Source organism: Amborella trichopoda, chromosome 8 (genome assembly GCF_054954075.1).
Source record: "Amborella trichopoda isolate Santa Cruz 75 chromosome 8, AtrichopodaSantaCruz75HAP2 v2.0, whole genome shotgun sequence".
Taxonomy (NCBI): domain Eukaryota; kingdom Viridiplantae; phylum Streptophyta; class Magnoliopsida; order Amborellales; family Amborellaceae; genus Amborella; species Amborella trichopoda.
Window position 1 is genome coordinate 4,709,505 of NC_142343.1, and position 6,847 is coordinate 4,716,351.

A 6,847-nucleotide genomic window follows, 5' to 3' on the forward strand; every position below is an offset into this window, starting at 1 on the left:
GCTTTTTACACCCTACACCGAGTCACCACATCCAATGGCGCGGGATCAGCGGTCTAGCTTCAATCTTAAACCTAGAAAGCTAATTTCGGCCAAACTAGATAACCACCTTTAAATCTCTCCAAAAACCCTAACTCCAAAATAATTAGACTTAAACCCTAATTTTCACAACCCTTAGATTAGATCATGAGAAAGATAGAGGGTCATTTTCACAACCCTTAGATTAGATCATGAGAGAGAGAGTCTCTATGTTGTGCGTGCCCCCTAGGGTCCCTGTTAGGAGAGAGAGAGAGTAGAGAGAGAAAATGAGAGAGTAAGGAGAGAGAGGGGCGTGGCCGCTAGGGAAGATAGAAAGAGAGTTTGTGGGAGAGAGAGGTGTGTTGAGATGGGGGAAAGCACCCATATTTATAGTAAAATTTAGGTCTAGGGTTTCCATAGTTTGCCTCTTTCTTGAGATTGAATATAGACCGTTGATCAATGTGACTTGTGGGGTGAGAGATCTGAGCCATCCATTCTATAGATGGGCCATCAACATTATGGAAGGTGCATGAACCATTATCCCCCTTTTCTTAAACTATTTTCCCATCAATATATTTAAATAAATTAAATCCATTAAAGATATAGTGCATACCATAAATTGCATATTCCACCTCATATTTTTCATAAGAATATTTCAATAATATCAAGTCAACATATTCTTTTAATAATCAGGATAAGATATAGTCAATATTTCCTTATCAACATTTGACCACATGCTATAAGATGTAGTTACCATTTTTAACAAACTTGAAGACAAAACAAGATAAGGTATCCAAGGGTGGGGGCGTGTCACAGTGGGCCCATGTGCACTATGGGCCCCCATGTAATTTTTTAATAAATATTTTAAAAAATAAATTTTAAAACATTATAACTTTGTAAATTAATAACTTCAGTTTTATAAGTCCAAAAATAAGAAATAAAATATCAAATGACTTATAAAAATTCAAATAATAAATCTAAAATAAATTAATAATAAAATCAACACAATTAAATTAATATGATGGGAAGTGGATCCATATAATTCAAGAATTTAATCAACGATCACGGGGTACTCCACCTTCAACTGTGGACTACAGACCACACTTGCTTTATCGAACCGATCCAGTATTTTTCATGACCCACAGTCCAAACAGGGGCTCATTAGCAAGTCACCAAAGTCTGGTCGATGAGCCAAGGAGTCGCAATCCCAATCTGTGGATTACAGGTCCTCCCCTAGCGACAAGTCAAGGTCACCACGACCTGATGCGACCACAGCTTTATGGCGCATAGGGGTATCTCTCGCACATGCATATGCTTAACCCAAAGGTGGATATCAAGCTTTCTCGAACGATTCATCTATATGCATGCCGTATGATGGAATATAGATGAGATTTTGGCCCCCGTCTCGGTAGGCTACCATCACACACAAGGGTCACACAGTCCCTTGGCTCACTCATTTAAGCATAAGCTCCGACCTCATCAAGGGCTAACCCAAAAACCTTTCTCGGTTTATTTTTTATGCCCAAGTACCTTGATTTTTCTAACCGACTGGCCTAGATAGTCAAGCACAATCTGTTATCCACAAATATCATTTGCTTAGTATAGTCTTCGAGGGACCACACTCCCACTGAGTTTATGTTCCACTATAGTAAATGTTTTTTATCACACACTCATAAGGCGTTTAAAGGCCACATAAACCCAACATATCCCACTTGGCCTTTGAGGGCCTTACATTCTCTCTTCCTCACTTTCTCTCATCCTCATCTCTCTCACATGTCTTACAAAAACGTTAGGGACAACTCCTTTAATCAGAGGGTCTGCAATCATCAAATCTCTAGATATGTATCTGATCTCGATCTCTTTCAATCTCACCTCATTTCTCAAGTGATAGAAGTATGGCGTGATATGTTTGGAATTCTTATGAAACTGAGGTTCCTTACAGACATAAATAGTCGTCGTGTTGTCGCAGAAAATTCGCACTGCCTCACAACATACAAGATGGAAATTAAGTTGATTAATAAACTTCTTAATCCACACAGCCTTCTTGGCTGCTAGACAGCATGCCACATACTCAGATTCCATGGTGGATAAAGCTACAATATCTTGTTTCTTTGACTTCCAAGAAAGTGCACCCCCTCCAAGTATAAACACATACCCATATGTAGATTACGCATCATTTGGATCCGCGAGATATCTTGCATCTGAATATCCCTCTATTGTTATTTCAGTTCCCCCCTTATATGTGAGCGCATAGTTCATGGTCCCCTTTAAATATCTAAGAATTCTTTTTAGTGCTTTCCAATGCTCCTCTCTTGGGTTGCTTTGGAAACGGCTCACCAGACTCTTGACGAAGGATAAGTCAGACCTTGTTCCCGTCATGGCGTACATAAGGGACCCAACTGCGCTCCTGTATGGCACTCTCTCTATGGCTCTTATATTCATGTCTTCGGTAGGACACATTTTATTACTAAGCTTCGTCTTTTTGTCAATTGGGGTTGACATGGGCTTACACATACTCATATCAAACTTTTCCAGTATCCTCTTACAATAGGTTACCTGAGAAAGTTGGATAGTCTTCTCTCTCCTGTTTCTTATTATTTTGATGCCCAACACATATGAAGCTTCTCCAAGATCCTTCATACTGACCTTTTGATATATGAAATAATCTTCATTATTTGTAGAGAATCCTGCAAGAGCAATAGTCTCTTGGAATTTTATGTACCACTGTCGCGATGCTTGTTTCAGGCCATAAAGAGATTTATTAAGTTTGCATACAAGGTTTTCTTTTCCTTTCTCCTCAAATCCCTCAGGTTGGGTCATGTAAATTTCTTCTTCTATGTCCCCATTTAGAAATGTTGTTTTGGCATCCATTTGATGAACTTCAAAGTCAAAATGGGCGCTATAAGGATTCGAATAGATGAAAATTTGACAACAGGGGAAAAAGTTTCATCATAATCTATCCCTTTTTTTTTGGTGAAGCCCTTTACAACCAACCTAGTTTTGTATTTTTCTATTTTTCATTCAGAGTTCAACTTTTTCTTGAAAATCCACTTACAATCAATGGCCTTACGTTTTTCATGTAGGGGTACTAATTCTCATATATGGCTTTGGTTAATGGAACCATACTCATCTTTCATGGCTTCTACCTAGTATTCCCTTTTAGGACAGGTCAAGGCTTCACGATGAGTTTTAGGTTCTGAATATGGATCTTCCCCAACCTTATCAAAATGTTCTCCAAGGTAGACAAAATGTTCTAGGTAAAGAGGTGGTCTACCGACTCGGTTACTTCGTCTTGATTCAAGTAAAGGTTCACTTTCTTTAGGGAGTTCAAAAACAGGTTGGGTGGGTTTAGAAGTTTCAGGTTCATCTCGAACTACATCCTTATTTTTTGCCTCATCATAAAAGTTAGCTTGTTTTCTACTCACCATTGCTTCAAGGAATTCTTCCTCAAGGAAGTGACCATCGTGGCTTTCAATAACCGTACCAGTTTTAAGATTGTAGAATCGATACCCCTTACCATGATTTGGGTAACCAATGAAAATGGTTTTGATAGTTTTGTGTTGCAATTTGGTTTTAATTTTATGTGGGATAAGGACATGAGTTGAGCAACCCCAAACTTTCAGGTGTTCAAGAGAGGGAGTACAACCTGTAAAAATTTCGTGAGGAGTAAGTGGGGTAGCTTTTGTGGGAGTCCGGTAAAGGATGTAACATGCCGTTAACATGGCTTCTCTCCAAAACTCCAATGAGAGATTTGCATGCCCCATCATACTCCTTACAATTTCCACTAAGGTCATATTCATTCTCTCAGCTACACCATTTTGTTCAAGAGTATAAGGCATAGTGTACTGATGGATGATCTCATTTTCAATGCACAATTCTTTGAAAAGCTTAGATGAATATTCCCCCCTTTTATCGGTTCTAGGGACTTTAATTTTCAGGTTGGTTTGATTTTCTACTTGGGCTTTATATTCTTTGAATTTTTTTAGGGCTTTTGAATTTGCATGAATAAGGTACCCATTGGCCATATCGCGAGTAGTCATCTATAAAAGAGATAAAATATCTTTTTCCACTTTTGGTGGTCGCATTCATAGGTCCACATATGTCACTATGAATGATTTCCAATACGCTAGTAGCGCTTTTTGCCCTAGTGGTATTTTTCCTTATTAGTTTTTCTTGCACACAAGACTCGCATACTTTCCATAAATCTCCCTTATAATTATAAATAATCCCGTCCCTTTTTTAATCTTTCCATTCGTTTAATATTAATGTGTCCTAACCTCATATGCCATATGGTAGCATCTAATTCATTAGGGAATGAGACATAGGCAACGTTCTCTTTTATTTCAATAGAAAATAGCCCATCTACAAGTCGTCCAATCATGATCACATATCTTCCCTTCTTGACCACCACTTTCTCTCCAATGAAAGTGGTTATGAATCCAGCCATAGATATCTTAAGAACTGAAACCAAGCACTTCCTCATATCAAAAGTATATAGTGCTTGTTTTAGGATCAAGGTACTCCCACTCTTTAGTTTCAGCTCAAAGTATCCAACTCCAAGTACATCAGTCTTCTGATTTCCTCCCATATAAATATGCTGCTGTCCTGACCCCATGAGAGTGAAAGAACGTTAATCTTCCTTAGTGTTTGTGACTAGTCGTAGCCCCTGAGTCAAGACACCAAGAAGCTTCCTTGGGATCAGCTAGCATGGAATCGAACCACACATGCCAATTCTTTGATAGTTCCACCAGATTTGTTGGACCGACAATTATTGGCTCTGTGGCTCACCTTCTTGCAAATAAAACAAGTTTGAGTCTCTCTCTTTGCTCCCTTATTTCCAAAATCTCTTCTTTTGAAATATATTTTCTTCTCAAAAATATTTCTTCCCTTTCTTTTCTTAAATTTAAAATATGGTTGAGATTTTACCATATGCACAGCATTCCTTGGGGTTTGCCTTGAGCTCCTCCATTCTTCTTCAGATTTGATGGTCGTGATGAGCTCCTCCAATTTTGGTGCCTTTCTTCTAGTGCACGAAACACGTGCACATGATCTGCAAACTTAGTACCTTCTACCATTTTTAAATCATTGTACCTTCTCATAGCCATAGTTTGCTTCATGAGAGGGTTCAGCATACTCTCTTTCAAGTTTATCAAAAATCTCACTTGCAGTATAGATTGACTCGTACTCAGAAGCATACGAGTCAATCATGGCACATAAAAGAATGTGCTTGCATATCAAGTTCCTCATCTTCCAGTTGGTGTACTCATCTTTGATTATTTGAGATGAGTCGTCAGTTGGATGATGAAGTCGGTCCTCAAAGAGTGTCTCATGCAAGTTTTTTTCATAGAACACAAATTTGATTTTTCTGTTCCATGAAGCAAAGTTGGTCCCATCAAACCTTTCGGTTTTCAGGATTTTAGAGATGAAGGTACGAGCAGCCATTATTTTATATTCTCAAAAAAAAAAAAAAAAAAACAAACTCCTATTGGCAATCAAGTAAAACTAGCTTTGATACCAATGAAAAGGCATGTCCCCTAGGGAAGATAGAGAAAGAGTTTGTGGGAGAGAGATGTATGTTGAGATCGGGGGAGAGCATCCCTATTTATAGTAAAATTTAAGTCTAGAGTTTCCATAGTATGCCTCTTTCTTGAGATTAAATATAGACCGTTGATCAAGGTGATTTGTAGGGTGAGAGATCTGAGCCATCTATTCCATAAATGGGCCATTAACATTATGGAAGGCACATGAACAATTATCCCCCTTTTCCTTAAACTATTTTCCTATCAATATATTTCAATAAATTAATCCATTAAAGATATAGTGCATACCATAAATTGCATATTCCATCTCATATTTTTCATAAGAATATTTCAATAATATCAAGTCAAGATATTCCTTTAATAATTAAGATATGATACGGTCAATATTTCCTTATCAACATTTGACCACATGCTACAAAATGTAGTTACCATTTTTAACAAACTTGAGGACAAAAAGAGATAAGGTATCCAAGGGTGGGGCGTGCCACCCATGTATGGTATGTGGGGGCCCACCTAATACCCACATGATGAGCGCATGTGCACTATGGGCCCCCATGTATTTTTTTAATAAATATTTTAAAAAATGAATTTTAAAACATTATAACTTTGTAAATTAATAACTTTATTTTTATAAGTCCAAAAATAAGAAATAAAATATCAAATGACTTATAAAAATTCAAATAATAAACTTAAATAATTTAATAATAAAATCAACACAATTAAATTAATATGATGGGAAGTGGATCCATATGGTTCAGGAATTCAATCAACGATCACAGGGTACTCCACCTTCAACTGTGGACTACAGACCACACTTGCTTTATAGAACTGACTTAGTGTTTCCCATGACCCACAGTCCAAGCAGGGGCTCATTAGCGGATCATCAAAAGTCTGGTCGATGAGCCAAGGAGTCGCAATCCCAGTCTGTGGATTACAGGTCCTCCCCTAGAGACAAGTCAAAGTTACCACGACCTGATACGACCACAGCTTTATGACGCATAGGGTATCTCTCGCACATGCATATGCTTCACCCAAAGGTGGATATCAAGTTTTCCCAAACGATCTATCTATATACATGCCGTGTGATGGAATATGGATGAGGTTTTGGCCCCCGTCTCTATAGGCTTACCATCACACACAAGGGTCACACAATCCCTCGGCTCACTCATTTTTGCATAAGCTCTGACCTCATCGAGGGACCACACCTCCACTGAGTTTATGTTCCACTATAGTAAATGTTTTCCATTCCTCACTCATAAGCCTTTAAAAGGCCACATAAACCCAACACAACC